Genomic DNA, 21,852 nt, shown 5'->3' on the forward strand with positions numbered 1-21,852 from the left:
AGACAGATGGCTCCTCTGTGGATGGTCCTTTACAATATCAGGTGCATACACACCTCCAGGAGTTCCAGGATAGAAGGTGGGCCCTGAAATCACCTGAAACATGGGGGGATTACTTTCTTTCTAGAGCAGAGGTTGGCAAAGTGTGTCCCACAGTACAGGAAGAGGTGTTAGCCCAAAACAGTACCATGGCCAAGCACATTTCAGAGAAGTGGAGCATGACAAACCCACAGCAAACATTATCCTCAATGGTGAAAAATTGAAAGCATTTCCTCTAAAGTCAGGAACAAGACAAGGGTGCCCACTTTCACCATTACTATTCAACATAGTTTTGGAAGTTTTGGCCACAGCAATCAGAGCAGAAAAAGAAATAAAAGGAATCCAAATTGGAAAAGAAGAAGTAAAACTCTCACTATTTGCAGATGACATGATCCTCTACATAGAAAACCCTAAAGATTCCACCAGAAAATTACTAGAAATAATCAATGACTATAGTAAAGTTGCAGGATATAAAATCAACACACAGAAATCCCTTGCATTCCTATACACTAATAATGAGAAAACAGAAAGAGAAATTAAGGAAACAATTCCATTCACCATTGCAACGGAAAGAATAAAATACTTAGGAATATATCTACCTAAAGAAACTAAAGACCTATAAAGAAATCAAAGAGGACACTAATAGATGGAGAAATATACCATGTTCATGGATTGGAAGAATCAATATAGTGAAAATGAGTATACTACCCAAAGCAATTTATAGATTCAACGCAATCCCTATCAAGCTACCAACAGTATTCTTCACAGAGCTAGAACAAATAATTTCACAAGTTGTATGGAAATACAAAAAACCTCGAATAGCCAAAGCTATCTTGAGAAAGAAGAATGGAACTGGAGGAATCAACCTACCTGACTTCAGGCTCTACTACAAAGCCACAGTTATCAAGACAGTATGGTACTGGCACAAAGACAGAAATATAGATCAATGGAACAAAATAGAAAGCCCAGAGATAAATCCACGCACATATGGACACCTTATCTTTGACAAAGGAGGCAAGAATATACAATGGATTAAAGACAATCTCTTTAACAAGTGGTGCTGGGAAATCTGGTCAACCACTTGTAAAAGAATGAAACTAGAACACTTTCTAACACCATACACAAAAATAAACTCAAAATGGATCTCAACGTAAGACCAGAAACTATAAAATTCCTAGAGGAGAACATAGGCAAAACACTCTCTGACATACATCACAGCAGGATCCTCTATGACCCACCTCTCAGAATATTGGAAATAAAAGCAAAAATAAACAAATGGGACCTAATTAAACTTAAAAGCTTCTGCACATCAAAGGAAACTATTAGCAAGGTGAAATGACAGCCTTCAGAATGGGAGAAAATAATAGCAAATGAAGCAACCGACAAACAACTAATATCAAAAATATACAAGCAATTCCTACAGCTCAACTCTAGAAAAATAAATGACCCAATCAAAAAATGGGCCAAAGATCTAAATAGACATTTCTCCAAAGAAGACATACAGATGGCTAACAAACACATGAAAAGATGCTCAACATCACTCATTATCAGAGAAATGCAAATCAAAACCACTATGAAGTACCATTTCACACCAGTCAGAATGGCTGTGATCCAAAAGTCTACAAATAATAAATGCTGGAGAGGGTGTGGAGAAAAGGGAACTCTCTTACACTGTTGGTGGGAATGCAAACTAGTACAGCCACTATGGAGAACAGTGTGGAGATTCCTTCAAAAACTGGAAATAGAACTGCCTTATGATCCAGCAATCCCACTGCTGGGCATACACACTGAGGAAACCAGAAGGGAAAGAGACACGTGTACCCCAATGTTCATCGCAGCACTGTTTATAATAGCCAGGACATGGAAGCAACCTAGATGTCCATCAGCAGATGAATGGATAAGAAAGCAGTGGTACATATACACAATGGAGTATTACTCAGCCATTAAAAAGAATACATTTGAATCAGTTCTAATGAGGTGGATGAAACTGGAGCCTATTATACAGAGTGAAGTAAGCCAGAAGGACAAACACCAATACAGTATACTAACGCATATATATGGAATTTAGGAAGATGGTAACGATAACCCTGTATACGAGACAGCAAAAGAGACACTGATGTATAGAACAGTCTTATGGACTCTGTGGGAGAGGGAGAGGGTGGGAAGATTTGGGAGAATGGCATTGAAACATGTGAAATGTCATGTATGAAACGAGATGCCAGTCCAGGTTCAATGCACGATGCTGGATGCTTGGGGTTGGTGCACTGGGATGACCCAGAGGGATGGTATGGGGAGGGAGGAGGGAGGGGGGTTCAGGATGGGGAACACATGTATAATTTTTTTTAATTAAAATTGAAAAAATAAATAAATAAATTCTAAAAAAAATAAATAAAATAAAATAAAAAAGAAATTCTGAGGGCTTTTAATGCACTCAAGTGCATTGAGAATGACCAAGTGGAGAAATTTAGTCTACAGAACTTACCAAATTCATTTGATCAGGAAGCACTTTCTTAAAGCAATCTTATAGGACTATCAATCTGAGAAATCCACACTGGGAAATGTGTTAAAGAGGAGATGAATGCATCAGTATGGAGGAAATTACTAAAGACTTATGAACACAAATTGCTGGTGCCAAAAAGAGAGATCTGGGAGATTTACTCTTGTCAGGACTAAACCTCTGGTTTCAAGCACAGCCAAATTTGGAGGCTGAAACATGGTGCTCAGGATTCCGTTCCTCTACACGTGTCCCATCTTCCACCCATTTCGTGGGCTTCATTCCCAGGCTTCATAGGCTGGCCCTGATCACTGCCAGATCACATGCTTCCGGGACTTCCTTGGTGGTCCAGTGGTTAAGACTCTGTGCTCCCAAAGCAGGGGGCTCTGGTTCGATCCCTGGGAACTAGATCCCACATGCCGAAACTGAGTTCATACGCAACTAAGACTCAGCACAACCAAATAAATAATTTTACTTTTTTTAAAAAAGAGAGGCTTCCTTGGTGGTCCTGATGGTTAACAATCTGCCTGCCAATGGAGGGAACACAGGTTCGAAAGATCCCACATGCCTCAGAGGAACTAAGGCCATGTGTCACAATGACTGAGCCTGTGGGCCTAGGCACTGGTGCTTCTTAACAAGAGAAGCCATGGCAATGAAAAGCCTGCGCAGTGCAACAAAGAACCGTCACAGCCAAAAAATAAAATGCATTTCATTAATCATTTGTTTAAAAGATCACATCCTTCTAGTTTCAAGCCCAGGGAAATCACTTGCTCAAGCAAACAGCCCGAGATACTGGAGTGGGTTGCCAGTCCCTTCTACAGGGGATCTTCCCTGACCCAAGGATCGAACCTGGGTCTCCTGCATTGCAGGCAGATTCTTTACTGTCTGAGCCACCAGGGAAGCTATAAAATGTCTCTAATTGAATTTAATTAATTTGACTTAAGAGTACCCACCCTGACCCAATCACCCTGACCAGAGGACTGAAATTCTCTGAGTGGTCAGGCCAGATCAGGCATTCCACCGGTACAATTCAGAGTACTTCTCAAAGCTCAGGGTTGAGAGTGGGGGACAGGGTGTGTCACCAGGGGACGCTTAACTAGAAGACAGGAAAATAGATGTTGGTAGCCGAAATGACAAATTGAAGATTAATTTCTCAGGATTTCTAAAATGCAAGTGGCTTTCTGATGGCTTGAGTAACATCCCTTCATACTAACAGTTGATTAAAAATCCCAATCCCCTGAGGAGGAGATCATGTCCCCAGATTTGCTCAAAACTTCACCCAACTAGCGAGCCTTGATCCTTGCTATTGTTTCCTTTGTCATTTCTGTGGCTTTGGTCTTATCAAATGGGGCACCACAGTGCCATCTATCTCATCTTTCTTCTAAATGTTAATCCTCATTCCCGAAAACCAGAGAATAATGAAGGAAAGATTCAAATGTATACCCATTTCTTTCTTGACAAATTCCAAGGTTGTCTCCCCGTCCTGTAATCTTCAGAAGAAACATCTGATTTCAGCACAGCGATTTCCCTATTGTTGACTAGTCTACATTTTAGCAGTGCTCTGTGAAGACTATCAGAGAAGGCAATGGCACCCACTCCAGTACTCTTGCCTGGAAAATCCCATGGACAGAGGAGCCTGGTGGGCTGCAGTCCATGGGGTCGCTGAGTCGGACACGACTGAGTGACTTCACTTTCACTTTTCACTTTCATGCACTGGAGAAGGAAATGGCAACCCACTCCAGTTTTCTTGCCTGGAGAATCCCGGGGATGGGGAAGCCTGGTGGGCTGCCGTCTATGGGGTCACGCGGAGTTGGATACGACTGAAGGGACTTAGAAGAAGTGAAGACTATTCAAAATAACCAGTTATCATGTTCTTCACTTGCATAAAAACTAAATATTTCCATCATAGGAAATCGCTAGGTCTCTACTACTCAATACAGTGGCCAGTAGCCACACGTGTCTGTGAAAGAGGTCAAATGTGATTGCTGAGGGCTGAAAGATGCTCTAGGTATGAGACATACAATGGCTATCAAAGAATGTGAACTGTCTCATCAATAATTCGTATAGTGAATACATTTTGAAATGATCGTATTTTGGATATCCTGGGTTAAACACGATGTATTATTAAAATATCAATATATAAAAATGGTCATTCCCCTCAGTATCTGTGGGAGTAGATTTCAGAACCCCCGGGGGTACCAAATTCCAGGGATTCTCAAGTCCCTCAGATTAGACGGCACAGTACAGCCGCCATTCACTTTTCTGGGTTCTTCATCCGCGTCCACATTCGCAATTCAACCAACCACAGATTCTAATCAGGAAATCCATCAGTAGATGGCTGAATCCGCAGATGAGGAACCCACGGATATGGAAGGTAGACTGTGTATTATTAAAATTAATTTCATGTTTCCTTTTACTTTTTTTAAATGTACCTGCTGCTGCTGCTGCTGCTGCTGCTGCTGCTAAGTCACTTCAGTCGTTTCCGACTCTGTACGACCCCATAGACGGCAGCCCACCAGGCTCCCCCGCCCCTGGGATTCTCCAGGCAAGAACACTGGAGTGGGTTGCCATTTCCTTCTCCAATGCAGGAAAGTGAAAAGTGAAAGCAAAGTCGCTCTGTCGTGTACGACTCTTCACGACCCCATGGACTGCAGCCTACCAGGCTCCTCCGTCCATGGGATTCTCCAGGCAAGAGTACTGGAGTGGGTTGCCATTGCCTTCTCCCAATGTACCTACTAGCATAGTTTAAATTCTGTATGCAGGCTTTGTTATGTATTGGATAGCACCGCTCTGAGCCATGTCTACCTGCAGCAGATAAAGAAATAGCCTTTTAGAGTTATGGTGGTAAATTCCAAAGAAATGGATAAGTGTTAAATGTGAGTGCTTCTAGAAAGCTAGGATGACAATTCTCATGTTACAATTTCAGTACTATCCAAATTATCTTTAACTGTGTTCATGCATCACCTTAATTTTTAAAATCTAGGTAGCAGCAAAGTAATAATTAAGAGTTTCAGGGAGACTGCACTGAGACATTTTAGAGCTGGATTTGTTTACATATAGCTGCTTCCATTTGTTTCAGTTCAGTGGCTGTACTTTTTTTTTTTAATTTATTAATTAATTTATGTGGCTGTACCAGGACTTAGTTGTGGCATTCAGAATCTTTAGTTGCAGCATGTGGAATCTTTTTTTTTTTTTTCTTTTCAGTTGCAGGATATGAACTCTTATTTGTGGTGTGTGGAATCTAGTTCCTTGACCAAGGATTGAACTCTGGCCTCCTGCATTGGGAGCATAGTCTTAGCCACTTGACAATCAGGGAAGTCTTGTCAGTGCCTGTACTTCTTATCCAGGAGGACGCTTCAAAATCACCTGTGAAGATTTAATTACATATACACAATGGAGTATTACTCAGCCATTAAAAAGAATACATTTGAATCAATTCTAATGAGGTGGATGAAACTGGAGCCTATTATACAGAGTGAAGTAAGCCAGAAGGAAAAACACCAATACAGTATACTAATGCATATATATGGAATTTAGAAAGATGGTAACAATAACCCTGTGTACGAGATAGCAAAAGAGACACTGATGTATAGAACAGTCTTATGGACTCTGTGGGAGAGGGAGAGGGTGGGAAGATTTGGGAGAATGGCATTGAAACATGTAAAATATCATGTATGAAACGAGATGCCAGTCCAGGTTCGATGCATGATACTGGATGCTTGGGGCTGGTGCACTGGGACAACCCAGAGGGATGGTATGGGGAGGGAGGAGGGAGGAGGGTTCAGGATGGGGAACATATGTATACCTGTGGTGGATTCATTTTGATATTTGGCAAAACTAATACAATTATGTAAAGTTTAAAAATAAAATAAAATTAATTTAAAAAATAAAAATAAATAAATAAATGAATAAACAGAGAAGTCCAGGAATCAGCCTAGAGTTTTCAAGCATGTGACTTTTCCCCAAAGATCTAAGGTGATTCCTTCTCTTACATCTAGTTAAGAACTTCTGGTTTATGCCTTGGAACTCTGGGACCTTATGTTGTCACAACAGAACAAAGATTACTCAACGAGGAAAATCTTGGCCCAATCTGTAAGTATACTATAGGTAACACATCTACTTTCCTTTCGAAGGGGAGGCATCTTGAAATCACGGGGGTCCTTATTAGGCTCTTCAAGAGCTCTTCAAGAGTTCTACTATCAAGAACTGTTGTGAAGGTTTAGTCACTAAGTCAACTCCAACTCTTCTTCCATACCCCATGAACTGTTGCCCACCACACTCCTCTGTCCACGGGACTTTCCAGGCAAGGATACTAGAGCAGGTTGCCATTTCCTTCTCCACTCTCAGGAATACATGACCATTAAACACATTCTGGTCTAGGACTAGCTGTTTCCACAGAATAACTACAGGGCAGGTATTGTCAGCATGTTACCACAATGCGCTACACACTCAGCACATATCTAAAGGCCACTCAGGGAAATCCTCATGGCAGATTCCTGAGGGATAAACAATAGCTCTTAATGCAGAAACAAAGAAAGGCAGTCAAGAAACAATAGTCCAGGGAAGGGGCAGGGTCCCAGCTCCCCCTCAGAGGAGATGTGGGGAGCAATCTGATATACATCTCTGAGTTCTTCTACGGAAAGTAAGAACCCCCCCTCCCACTCAGCACAGAAGATGGTAACTTCAGCCTGAGCACAAGCACGTGGACCCCAGAGTGATGGGAGCCAGAAGGCAGATGATCGAGACTCCTAGAACACCACTTCCCAGGTGGTGCTCAGTTCATTTCAGTCGCTCAGTGGTGTCTGATGCTTTGTGACCCAATGGACCACAGTACGCAAGGCTTCCCTGTCCATCACCAACTCCCAGAGCTTGCTCAAACTCATGTCCATTGAGTTGGTGATGGCGTCCAATCAACTCGTCCTCTGACGTCTCCTTCTCCTCCTGCCTTCAATCTTTCCTAGCACCAGGGTCTTTTCTGATGAGTCCGCCTGCCAATGCAGGAGACGTAAGAGATGCGTGTTCTGATCCCCAGGTTGAGAAGATCCCATTCAGAAAGACATGTCAACACATTCCAGTATTCTTGCCTGGAAAATCTCATGAACAGAGGAGCCTGGTGGGCTACGGTCCATGGGATCTCTTTTGTGCCCAGACAATTACGGAAGAAACATGGAGATGGACCCTCCCAAAGCCTGGATTCCTGAATGCAAAAGCCAGAGAGTAGAGACACCCCCACTCCCGACCCTACCCACTACTGGGGACCTGTAGTGCTTGTGTAGTAGGACCAAGAAATTAACCTTTGTCGTTTTTAGCCCATGAGATTTGGGGGCTGTTTGTTTCTGTAGCAAAACCTGTCTTACTCTCATGTATGGGAAGTTTAACAACTTGCTAGGTGGATCTTATGCACAGTGAAGTTTGAGAAACACTACATGGGTGTGCCATGATTTCTTCCTGGCTTAGGGGAGGGCAAGAGGAAACTGCCTGTCTAGGCTTCATATCTGACTCCCATAGAAATGTTTTTGCCCTTTGGTGCTGTGCCATTGTCCTTCAGGGAGGTACAAGTATAAGAAAAAGCCTAGCTGCTTGGTTGGGTTTCTTAAGGATGTTGTTGAAGACTCTTGCCCCTCAGTTATAGCGTCCTCTTGGAAAATCTCTCTGATGTCAATACCAGTCTCAGTTTGGCTTTTCCTGAGTCATCAATGTGTTTCTAATCTAGTGGTTGGGCTTCCCGGGTGGTGCAGTGGTAAAGAATCTGCCTGCCGATGCAGGAAGCACAAGAGATGTGGGTTCTCTCCCTGGGTTGGGAAGGTCCCCTGGAGTAGGAAATGGCAACCTGTTCCAGTATTCTTGCCTGGAAAATCCCACATGCAGAGGAGCCTGGTGGGCTACAGTCCATGGGGTCGCAAAGAATCGGACACAACTGAGCACATACCCAATCTAATGTTTACTGGGAATTACCATTAACCCAAAAGAAGCCTCCAAGCCAAATCATGGCTTTCCTCTCAAAATATGCCAGACTTCATAGCATATCTTGTGTGGGTCAATTGCACGCCTTCATTTTATTCTTCTGAACCAATTTCCCCCTTTCCACCAATTTTTCTGACTCACTCATTTTTACTTTATTTTGAATTATGTGTTTTTGCAAGCTGCCTTAATTCTTTTCAGGAAAAAAATGTAGTATAGGAATAAAACTGTAGATGACATGTGAGCATGAATGCATAAATAACAGGCCCTTATTTCTAGAGCTCCAATAACGAACCTCAACTTGTTTTTTTAATGATGAAGGAAACGAGGAATGAAAAAAGCAGGGAGGGGTTGAAGAGGAGGGAGTGGGGAGAGCGTGTAATGCCATGAACCCTCCACAGTATTCCAATTCTGGCTTCTAGTTAATAGGCAACAGAGGAAGGAAACTTTATCTTCAAGATAAATGTTATAAATTGCACATAATGAAATAAGGTCTTATTTTCCCACCTTTTGGTTTCTTATTTTTAAGATATACAGTCCTGTGTCAGCCCAAATATCTAGACTTATAGCACCCAATTCTATTCTGCTTGTAGAACAAATTCACTGGCACAGTCGATTTTTATTTTAATTATTTGTATAGAGTGGAAAGGAATGGCCTGATTTATTACTGAGTTGGACTCCAATGGCAATATTATTATAGTTGCAACAGATGAATAAACCAATATATTTCTTAAAGCCATAAAACAACCAGCTAGATGTCAGGGAAAATTGTCCTCCAAAACAACTGCAAAAAATAAAATTAAAAAAAATCAAGGGAAACAGTGGCCTCCTCAGCCTCCCAAAACCGTTCCAAAGAAAACAGGTCTCCCGACAATTAGGAAAAACTCATTTTAATGAACTTACTTTCTACCTACCCCCAGAAATTAAAAAATCACTGAAGTGATTTGTAACACTGTCTCTGGCATTGATGTGTTTATTCCATTTGAAGGTGTTTTTTAAACAAAATCAGTAGCCACAGAAGATCATTGCTCTTTCTCAGAACCCCAAATTTGACGTGCTGATGCATGAACCTTTGGCAGCATGCTGCAGAATTAAGTTGATCAGAAGTCTGTGCTGTGATGCCTGATGGGGACAGAACTGTTCTTTGCAAATTGCTTGGAAGGAGGAAGGAGGAAGGAGGGGGCAGAAATGGGAGGACCCTTTTTATAATCCATCTTTGCTTATCTTTAGCTTGCATGTCATTCCTACAAAGGCTGAGAACAATGAGCAGAGGGCTGCAGAGGGTGGCGAAAGTCAAGTGCAGCCTTGAACACCTCCCCTGGAAGGCTCCATTGGATTAGGTGAACTCAGGCTGCACTGACTGCCTGGCTGCAGGGTGACCAGTGTTTCTGCTATCCTCTGTGATGGTGATGTTGATTTTTTTTTTTTTTTTTGGTGTTTTCCATTTGTATTTATTTCAAAGAATGCTCGAGGTGGGCTGCACACCTCAAAACGTGCAGAACTACCCAGTGAATGTGAAATGTGTGTTTTCCCCAAAAATGTGTAAGACTTAAGACCTTGGGTTCTTGAATCAGAAAATTTTGATGAGATTCTGGTTCCACATATTTCTGGCCATGTGTCCTTGGGCAAGTTCCCTGACCATGTTGAGACTTACTTTTCTCATCTGCTGAGTGGGATTATGAATGCCTATCTCATCCGATTATTGATGGGACCCAAGGCAGTAGACTTAGCACAGTGCCCACCTCACAGTAATACCAACAGCAGAAGTTTCGGGGTGTTATTTACCTCAAACTTCATCATTTTTAAATTGTACAGGCTGCCTTTTATGCCAATGGCCACTTCCAAATTCTCTCCTCGTGTCTGGAACTTGGTTATAAGGAAGTTTGCTCCAGGGACTTGTGGTTTCTTGGAAGATCCCATTTGAAAGTATGTCTTTCAATGTGAGCGCTGCAGCATCTTAATTCAGAGAAGGTAAAGTATTTAGCTAGGAAACATGGAAAGTAAATGCTATGGGTCTGAAAATACTATGAGTCTCACCCTGAGAGCTCTTAAAATACCAAGGCTTTTTCTCTTCTGGCAGCAAATTTCAAAACCATGACGATAACAACAGCCACTGTGGTTGTACGTGTGAGGCACTTCCTGTGTTCCAGGCACTGTATCATAGCCCTTTCCAAGCCATAACTCATCTAATCATCACAATAATCCCCCAAGGCAGTTACTAGTTGCATCCCCATTTTACAGATGGAGAAACTGGCTCAAAGAGGTCCAGTCCCTTGCCCAAACTAGGAAGTGATTAAGCAAGGATTCAAACCCAAGTCAGGCTACTTCTACAGCCCATGGCTTTAACCATCTTAAGTAAAATCATAAGACAGTGGTCACTTACATTCTATTCCTTCCCTTAGAAGTCTTTTTTGCTCTTGCTAGCATTGGAGAGTTCATGCACCTCTCACCCCTCGTGCATGCAGACATAATCACTCAGTGTGTCTGACTCTGCGACCCCATGGACTGCAGCCCACTAGGCTCCCCTGTCCATAGGATTTCCCAGGCAAGAATACTGGAGTGGGTTGCCATTTCCTCCTCTAGGGGATCTTCCCAACCCAGGGATGGAACCTGTGGGCTCCTATGTCTCCTGCATTGCAGGCGAATTCTTTACCTGCTGAGCCATTGGGCAAGACCCTTCTCATTCCTCATGTTGGCACAATTCCACTTTAAGGAGCCCATTCATTTTTTAAAAAGCTTTTTTTTTTTTTTAATGTGGACTATTTTTAAAGCCTTTATTGAATTTGGTACAATGTTGCTCCTGTTTTATGTTTTGATGTTTTGGCCTTAAGGAGCATAGGATTTTAGCTCCCCAATAAGGGATTGAACATACAACCCCTGTATTGTAAGGTGAAGTCCCAACCACTCAACCACCAGGAAGGTCCCCAAAGAGCCCATTCTAAAGCTACTGTTGTTATTGTTGTTTAAATGCCCAGTCGTGTTCAACTCTTTTGCAACCCATGCCCTGTAGCCCGCCAGGCTCCAGGATCCCAACCTAGGGATCGAATCTACATCTTTAGCACTGAGCCACCTGGGAAGCCCTCTAAAGTGACTGCTGTGCTATGCTGTGCTAAGTGGCTTCAGTCATGTCTGACTCTGTGCAACACTATGGACTGTAGCCCGCCAGGCTCCTCTGTCCATGGGATTCTCCAGGCAAGAATACTGGAGTGGGTTGCCTTGCCCTCCTCCAGGGAATCTTCCTGACCCAGGGATCGAAACTGAATCTCTTACATCTCCTGCATTGGCAGCTTGGTTCTTTACCACTAGTGTCACCTGGGAAGCCTCTGAAGGGACTATTTTTAGGCAAAAGAATGACTCCAATGGTGGGAACATTTGGCTTTGAAGCAATACATTCTCTTCTCCATCTCTAAGATTTCAATACACAGCATTCAGGCACTGTGGTGGCTGACCAAGCTACTAAAAAGATGGTCTCTGCTTTCAAGGAGATCCCTTTTAAAAGCAAATGCACAAATGAAAAGCCCCATATTCACAGATATCCCACAATGTAGAGGAAAATATCCCCCAAGTATTGCAGTGAAGAAAACCTTTTCTTCCCAATGCTCACCTTCCCTCGGCACAAGTAATTAATTTCATAGCTAGAAAATCTCCCACCTATCTGGCCTGGAGACCCCATCTCTAGCTCAAACTAGACAATAACCAAAGGATAATCAAAAGATCAAAAATACATGATTTAAACCCCTCTTCACTGTGAAAAAAGAACATTCATATTTATTTATTCCTTATTGAAAAAAAAAAGATTTCATTTGTAACTCTAAAAGAATTCATAGTTTCTTTAGGCCATTGTTCTGATTTGGAGCAATTCATCACAGAGCGATAACACGCTGATGATGTGTTACACTAATACATCCTTACATTGGTAATGCTCTAATGATCTGGCAGGCTCCTAAATCACCAGAGAGCTGTCACTCCCATGATGTGTTACTCAGAGATACGGCTCTGATCGGAGAAAGGCATCCAGGAACTCAACAATGGGAGAATTATATTTTTTGACTTCAGAATTTCTTGGCTATAAATAATAACCTCTTTCACAGAAAACAGAAAACTCAGCCTGAAACCAGGAGAAGCAGCAAAATTCCTTATATGTTTGAGTACACCCGAGATACCAAGATAAGCATATAGATTTAGTGGCCTTGGCTGTGTGATAGAGGAGGCCACTGATAAGAAAATTTCTGAAGTATCAGTGGGGCTGCTGAATGTGTTCCTGAAAGGTAATCAGTTGGGTGCTTACGGATCCATTCATCAGTGATGTGGATTTCATCAGTGCCCTAAAATAAACAATGTTAAAACCTGAGTCAAAAGAAAAATGACAGGGTAAGGAGAGAGGTACCCTCTTCAGCACTGTTGGCAGGAGAGTAAATTGATATAACCTTTCAGAGGGCAGTTGGGCAATATCTATCAAAATTTAAAGCATGCATATTCTGGGCCCAGCAATTTCATTTCCAAAAATCTATCTTGCAGACATTCACACATGTACAGAGAATATGGGTGTGTAAGAACATTTACTGCAGCAACTGTTGCAACTGAAAAAAAAAAGAATGCAAACAACCTAAATACCCATCAATAGTGGAGTGTTTAACTAGATCAGTCTGTATTCATTCTGTGAAGTTTAAGTGGCCATTACAAATTATGATATGGATCAATGGCTTTGAAAGTGTTTCAGAGACTTGTAGAGCTATGATTGTCAATTTCTTTGTGGACCGCTTGGGGATTCACCTGGGGAGGTAATAAAGATCACAGAGGCCCAAGCTCACTGAAGGAAAATCAGATCTGAACCTCTGTATTTCCATCAGGGTCTCCAGCTGGTGATGAGATACACTGAAACAAAAGAACCACTTTTCTGGAATACCTCTAGGCATTGGACACTCTGGATCCTCTCCCTAGCCTCACTGTGTTTGTGGATGTGTTCAGTCACTAAGTCAAGTCTGACTCTTTGCAATCCCATGGACAGCAGCATGCCAGGCTTCCCTGTCCTTCACAATCTCCGGGAGTTTGCTCAAACTCATGTCCATTGAGTCAGTGATGCTATCTAACAATCTCATCCTCTGTTGTCCCTTTCTCCGCTTGCCCTCAATCTTTCCCAGCATCAGGGTCTTTCCCAATGATTCGGCTCTTTGCATCAGGTGGCCAAAGTATTGTAGCTTCAGCTTCAGTGTCAGTCCTTCCAATGAATATTCAGGGTTGATTTCCTTTAGAACTGACTTGTTTGATCTCTTTGCTGTCCAAGGGAAACTCAAGAGTCTTCTCCAGGACCACTTCACTTAGGTAGGTCTCTGCAAAAGATTTTCTTACAAGGTTGCTTTAAACAGGTTTGAAAACAATCCTATAGAAAGGTAGTTAAAATCATTGAGTCTTTATACTGTACTGTACAGTCATTCTCATTTAATCCTTATAGCAACACAATGAATTAGGTCATATTACTATCACAATTAGATGCTTCCTTGGTGGCTCAGTGGAAAAGAATCTGCCTGCAGTGCAGGAGATGCAAGTTAAATCCCTGGGTCAGGAAGATCCCCTGGAGAAGGAAAGGGGGACCCACTCCAATATTCTTTCCTGGATAATCCCGTGGACAGAGGAGCCTGGAGGGCTACAGTCAATGGGGCTGCAAGACTCGGACACAACTTAGTGACTAAACCACCACCACCACCACCATCCCAATTGGCAGACTAGGGGCACTAAGAGGATAATTCAATTCCTCGAGATCAGCACAGCTAGTAATTCTGGAGTAGGGACATGAACCCAAGCAGTGTGGTTTTAGAGCCTGAGTGAACTGCTTTCTGACTCCAACGTGTATGTAAACCCACATATTTGTTGACTTGGAAACGGGCCCACAATATATGGGGGTTTTGAGAAGCAAGCTAATAAACAGCATGTGCAATTGGATACCACTTTATTATATATTCACAGGAAGGGATGGATGTGAAAAGAAAAAAAAAATGAAGCTATATGCAAAATGAAGAAAATCAGAAGCATGGATCAGCCAGCTGGGTAACGTGTTCTAAAGATTCTGAATTCGATATACTCTATTATCAAACAGGCACAATAATGAGTCTTTCTCAAGTTGTATATGGGTGAATTGCCCTAAGGAAGCACATATGTACTGAAGCATTTCTGTATGCATAGCCCACATTCTTGAGACTGAAATGTGTTGGTTTCAGGGTCCCATTGAGGAAGGAGACCCTGTGTAAGCTCCATGAAAGCAAGAACCTCATCTATCTTGCTCCTCCAATATCTTCAGAGCCTACTCACTGGAAGGCACTATAGTACATGATCCACAAACAGTTATGGAAGGAATAAGTGAATATTGTAACTACAGAATGCTTTTCTTGAAGGTCATGTGGCTGTATTGACCAGAATTTTGTCTGCATTTTAAGACTATTTTTTAGAGCAGTTTTAGATTCACAGAAAAATCGAGAAGAAGTTGCAGAGATTTCTTATAGACCCTCTGCCCACACATATGCATAGTCTCCCTCATTAGCAATGCCCTCCACTGGGAAGAGTTTACTGTTGGTGCTATATATTCTGCAGGTTTGGACAAGTATATAATGACACATGGGCTTCCCAGATAGCTCAGTGGTAAAGAATCTGTCTGCCAAGCAGGAGATGCAGGTTTGACCCCTAGGTTGGGAAGATACCCTGGAGAAGGAAATGGCAACCCATTCCAGTATTTTTGCCTGGGCAATCTCAAGGACAGAGGAGCCTGGTGGACTACAGTCCACGGGGTCTCAAAGAGTTGAACACAACTTAGTGACTAAAACAACAACAACATTAATGACATAAATCCACCATTAGAGTATCATACATAGAGTATTGTAAGAACATTCTCACTGCCCCAAAAATCCTTTATGCTCTACCTGTTCATCCCTCCTTCATCCTTAACTCCTCACAACCACTAATCTTTTTACCTTCTCCACATAGTTTTGCCTTTTCCAGAAGGTCATATAGTTGGACTGATATAGTAGGTGGCCTTTTCATATATGCCTCTTTCACTTAGTAATATCAATTTAAGTTTCCTCCAAGTCTTTTCATGTCTTGATAGCTCATTTTTTTTAGGACTGAATAACATTCAATGGTCTGTATATATCCATTTATTCATTCACCTACTGAAAGATACCTTGGTTGCTTCCAAGTTTTGGTAACTATGAATAAAGCTTCTATAAATATTGTGTTCCAGTTTTGATGTGGTTCTCAGTTTTTTACTCCTTTAGGTAAATTCTAAGGAGAGAGGTTTTTGGATCATATGGTTAAGAGTGTGTTTAGTTTTGTAAGAAACTCCCAAACTGTCTTTCAAAGTGGCTATTCCATTTCACATTCCCATCACCAGTGAATGAGAGTTCCTGTTGCTCCATATCCTTGTCAGCATTTGTTATCGTCAGTATTCTAGATTTTGGCCATTCTGATAAATGTGTAGTGGTGTCTCGTTGCTCTAATTTGCATTTCCCTGATGATATATGATGTGACGCATCTTTTCATATGCTTATCTTCCAATTGTAGGTCTTCTCTGGTGAAGTATTTGTTAAGGTCTCTGGCTCATTTTTCAATTGGGTTGTTTTCTTACTGTTGAGTTTTAAGAGCTATCTGTGTATTTTGGATAACAATCCCTTATCAGATGTGTCTTTTGCAAGTACTTTCTCCCAGTCTGTGGCTTGTCTTTTCATTCTCTAGATAGTATCTTCTACATAACAGTTGGGGAAATTTTTTTAATCACAAGTTTGCCATAGGCAAGATAAAAGTTTTCTTGCTTTTGTTTAAATCACCTAATCTAGATAAATCTCCCTACTGGTTTTTTTTTTAAAGAATCAACAGATAGAATGGAATTGAACTCACTCAAGAGCCAAGGGAGAAGTGACACAAAAGAAGTAGCAGATGGTTCTCCTGTCTTCATGAAACTTACAAGTTCTTACCAGAATGAGAAAACATAGATTTAATGAAGAATTACAAAATGACAAAAAGTTTGCAAATCACATGTTAGAATACATAGTGTAGGCTGAGTTAAAGGAAAAGGAAAAGTCTAAAATAGCCACAAAAGACATAAAGTTTTAATTGGACTCTATAAAAATAATTTGCATTAGCCACGAACATTAGTAGATTGTCTATGTATAGTATCTAGACCAGTGACTCTCAACTATTGCATATTGCATACTAATGAACCATCAGTCTGGCACAGAGAAACAACCAGATTTTGCTGAATGTGACATTTTTTTAATGGGGGCACAGCTGAAAAAGGATACAGTTGCAGTAGCATCTGTTTGATGGACAGTTTAGCTGAGCAGGCAGGAAAACATAGAGATGGTCCAACCTACTGTGAGGGCTTCCCTGGTAGCTCAGCTGGTAAAGAATCTGCCTGCAATTTTGAAGATCTCAGTTCGATTCCTGGGTGGGGAAGCTCCCCTGGAGCAGAGTATGGCAAACGTATCCAGTGGGTAGTCACCCACTCCAATATTCTCGTGGCTCAGATGGTAAAGAATCCACCTGCAACTCGAGAAACCTGGGTTTGATCTCTAGGTTGGGAAGATCCCCTGGAGGAGGGTATGGCAACCCACTCCAGTATTCTTGCCTGGAGAATCCACACGGACAGAGGAGCCTTGTAGGCTACAGTCCATGGGGTCCCAAAGAGTCGGACATGGCTGAGCAACTAAGCACAGCATATAACCTACTGTGAATGAAGAGCCAAGTATAAGGTCAAATGGGCAAGAGCTTTGGGGTACTTAAGAGAGTACCGTCAAGGCAGTAAACAACTCTACTCAAATAGCAGGGTGGTATGGAAGAGTGACTACTAATTGCTTTATAAGCACTGGACGATATTGTGATACCATGGTTGATGACATTGTAATCATTGCCAATTTGTTTAAAAGTTGTTTTTTAGTCTCTTAATCACTCCAGGAGGGCTGCCAAAATTCTAATATTTAAGAGTGTGCCATGAATCCCCAAAGTCTGAGAACCGCTGATTTACATCCTCTCCCACTCATATTTTCTGTTTCATTTTATAGTTTTGCACTTAGTACACAGTATTTTAACAATACTAAGCAAAATCATTCGGGGGCTGTGGAATTTTATGATTACCTGCAGTTGTTTAAGTTGGGAAGATTCTTTCTAAAAATAACTTTTATTTTGAAAGAGTTTAAAACTCACACGAAATCACAAAAATATTAAAAGTGTTCCCATATACCCTCCACCCAGTTCCACCCAAAGATTGCATTTTATATAACTGTAAATGTCATCAAAACCAGGAAACTGACATTGGTTGAACTGACAATACTTTGACTCAGGTTGTACTGTTTATTTTTACACACAGTATTTTTCAAGTACAGACAGTCCCCAACTTACAATGTTTCAACTTATGATTTTTTGACTTTACAATGATGCAAAAGCAATACAAATTCAGTAAAAGCCGTACTTCAAATTTTGAATTTGGATCTTTTCCCCAGGCTAGCCATATGTGGTACGATCTTCTCTTGTGATGCTGGGCAGTGGCAGCAAGTCACAGCTCCCAGTCAGACATGCAATCATGATGGTAAACAACTGATACACTTACGACGACTCTGTACCCATACAACCATTTCCGCTTTCACTGTTAGTACAGTATTCAATAAGTTACATGAGATATTCAGCACTTTATTACAAAACAGACATCATATAAGATGGTTTTGCCCAACTGCAGGCTAATGCGTTTCGAGCACATATTCAGTAAGTTTAGTTTAGTTCAGTCACTCAGTCGTGTCCAACTCATTGCGACCCCATGAACCGCAGCACGCCAGGCCTCCCTGTCCATCACCAACTCCCGGAGTTCACCCAAACCCATGTCCATTGAGTTGGTGATACCATCCAACCATCTCATCCTCTGTCGTCCCCTTCTCCTCCTGCCTTCAATCCTTCCCAGCATCAGGGTCTTTTCAAATGAGTCAGCTCTTCGCATCAGATGGCCAAATATTGGAGTTTCAGCTTCAACATCAGTCCTTCAATGAACACCCAGGACTGATCTCCTTTAAGATGGACTGGTTGGATCTCCTTGCAAGGGACTCTTAAGAGTCTTCTCCAACACCACAGTTCAAAAGCATCAATTCTTCCGTGCTCAGCTTTCTTTATAGTCCAACTCTCACATCCATAAATGACTACTGGAAAAACCATAGCCTTGCCTAGACTGACCTTTGTTGACAAAATAATGTCTCTGCTTTTTAATATGCTGTCTAGGTTGATCATAACTTTCCTTCCAAGGAGTAAGCATCTTTTAATTTCATGGCTGCAATCACCATCTGTAGTGATTTGGGAGCCCAGAAAATAAAGTCAGCCACTGTTTCCACTGTTTCCCTATCTATTTCCCATGAAGTGATGGGACCAGATGCCATGATCTTCGTTTTCTGAATATTGAGCTTTAAGCCAACTTTTTCACTCTCCGCTTTCACTTTCATCAACAGGCTCTTTAATTCTTCTTCACTTTCTGCCATAAGGGTGGTGTCATCTGCATATCTGAGGTTATTGATATTTCTGCCAGCAATCTTGATTCCAGCTTGTGCTTCTTCCAGCCCAGCATTTCTCATGATGTACTCTGCATATAAGTCAAATAAGCAGGGTGACAATATACAGCCTTGATTTACTCCTTTTCCTATTTGGAACCAGTCTGTTGTTCCATGTCCAGTTCTAAGTGTTGCTTTCTGACCTGCATACAGATTTCCCAAGAGGCAGGTCAGGTGGTCTGGTATTCCTATCTCTTTCAGAATTTTCGACAGTTATTGTGATCCACACAGTCAAAGGCTTTGGCATAATCAATAAGGCAGAAATAGATGTTTTTCTGGAACTCTCTTGCTTTTTTGATGATCCAGCAAATGTTGGCAATTTGATCTCTGGTTCCTCTGCCTTTTCTAAAACCAGCTTAAACATCTGGAAGTTCACGGTTCACATATTGCTGAAGCCTGGCTTGGTAAGTTAGATGCATTAAATGCATCTCAACATGATACTTTCCACTTACGATGGGCTTGTTGGGATGTAACTCCGTCATAAGTCAAGAAAAATAGGTCTACAGGTAGTCTACAGAATATTTATAAATAAATTAACCAGATTTCGAGTTTTTAACTTGGAAACGTTTGAGACATTTAACTCAGTATGTTAACTTGCTTGGCAAAAGTGAGTATAAAAGTTTAGTTTGGGTATCTGAAATTTAGAAAGCAATATATAAAGCACGAACATCTAGTATATATTAAGCATTGAACTAGTAGTCAGAGACCCCAATAGTGGCTTCCTGCAGTTCACAGTCCAGGGGGAACTACAACCAGCAAATGCCATTAGGAACATAGCAAGAAATATTCTGTGGTGTTTCTTGGGAAATGCATGGGAACGCAGAAGGAAAGACATCTAACCTGGGTTTGGAAAGTCATAGAAGGTTTTATAGAGCAAAGTGAAACCTGAAAATTACATAGGAGCCAGCCAGATACAAGAGGGGTAGGAGAGACATTCGAGGCAACCTGTGCTAAGACCTAGAGGTGAGAAAGATCATGATCTACCTACAGGGCAGACAGAAGCTTTGTTAGTGGAGCCCAATACAGGAGAGGAGATATTAACCCCACAGGAGGGCCAATCATCTATTAACCCCTTAGTTAGGGGTCACAAAGAGTCAGACTCAACTGAGCACACACACACATACACACACTCGCACGTGCGCGCTTGCACACAAGTTACTGTATTAATATGCCTACACTGACCATTATTAGTGACATCCTTAGAGGTGATTTTTACCATGAAGTCCTCAATTACACTTTTTTCCCCCTAGGTTGACTTACTATTGTTTGTTATTCTCAGTTTTGTTCATTGTTCCTATTGTTTGGGTTTGGGTTTTGTTCTTGCTTTTTTCATTAATTTCAGTTTGGGAGTCATCTTGGGCACAACAGGTGCCCAAGGTCTGCAGAAAGGTGCGTTGTTTGTCTATGGAGTGGATACAAAGATGAGTAAGGAAAGGGGCTTGCCTTTGAAAAAGCAGTTAGCCTAGAGGGATAATGGAAATGGTTCTTGCAGTAGTACAGATAGTTCAGTAGTATGCTAATAGTGGGGGAGGGTGCAAGTCAAACAGTACGCACAGCATCCTCCAGCCACATCAAGCCTCGGGTATGTTTTGTTTAACTTCACGAGTGACTATAAAATATTTGAATTAATTGTCAATAGTTGAAAATTAAGAACTTCTTCAAAATCTCTATTTCAGGCTTCTCTTGAAAAATCAAAAGTTTTTGCCACACTGGACCTGTCTGTCATTCCACATGATGGTAACTGGCCAGAGCTGCTGGGTAACTACTGCGCATGCATCACTAGGACTTCCGCCCCTACTCTGCCCCACTGTTTTACTCCCCACTTCCATCACTCATTTATGTTATTTCTGTATGTCTATGCCAGGCCCGCATAGACAGTGACGCTAATCACCCATCGTGTAAATGCATAGGAAAATGTCATGAAGGCTACGCCCCATACCTCAATAGAGATTACCTGTGAGAAGGGTCATGGAGTGGAGAGACATCCTATTTTCCAATTTACATCTGCATTTTTGAAGATTTTAGAACAAGAATGTTTTATTATTATAACGTTACAAATCAATGTTTATTAAGAAGTTATAATCATGTGTGTAGAAAACTAAAAATACCTTAAGAGCAGAATAAATGGATTATTAGATATTCTTAGAAGGGAGAGATATTATCTTCAACTGAGAAAATTCTCCGGGAATGAGTTGTGAGATTATGCTAGAATCTCAACTTGGTTCATTATTTGACATTTAGCAGGACAGATGCTATATGAGAAAAGTGTTAGTTGCTCAGTCGCGTCTGACTCTTTGGGATCCCATGGACTGTAGCCTGCCAAGACTCCTGTGTCCATGGAATTCTCCAGGCAAGAATACTGGAGTGGGTAGCCATTCCCTTCTCCAGAGGATCTTCCTGACCTAGGGATCAAACCTGGGTCTCCCACATTGCAGGCAGATTCTTTACTGTCTGAGCCACCAGCGGCAATGTATTTTCAGTGAGTAGATTCCAGAACACGTATCAGTCAAACTGGAAGGTCAAATAGGACTAGAATAGGTGAAACCCTGGACATAGTAGGTGACATTGAAGAAAAAAATCAGCCGTAGACTAGTCTGTTGTTCTCTTTTTGCTTTTATTAGTACAAAAATCAGCAAGACCAGGATTCATATCTATTTAAGATGAGAACGTGTGGGCCAGTTGGGCTTTTGCCTGTCCCATACAGAGACACAAAAACGCATGATCATGAGTTGGGCAAACCCCAGAAAAACCTTATTCTTCTCGATACATCCTAAGGACAAGGGTATGTTC

At 41.6% G+C, this 21,852-nt stretch overlaps 1 long non-coding RNA gene across 1 annotated transcript; it reads left to right on the forward strand.

The window, feature by feature from the left end:
* Positions 1-6,580: 6,580 nt before the first annotated feature.
* Positions 6,581-21,283, forward strand: LOC133229844 (uncharacterized). Its single transcript, XR_009730658.1, has 4 exons — positions 6,581-6,622; positions 9,722-9,897; positions 14,456-14,536; positions 20,739-21,283. It is a non-coding gene; the product is annotated as an uncharacterized LOC133229844 (long non-coding RNA).
* Positions 21,284-21,852: the final 569 nt, after the last annotated feature.

Source organism: Bos javanicus, chromosome 18 (genome assembly GCF_032452875.1).
Source record: "Bos javanicus breed banteng chromosome 18, ARS-OSU_banteng_1.0, whole genome shotgun sequence".
Taxonomy (NCBI): Eukaryota; Metazoa; Chordata; class Mammalia; order Artiodactyla; family Bovidae; genus Bos; species Bos javanicus.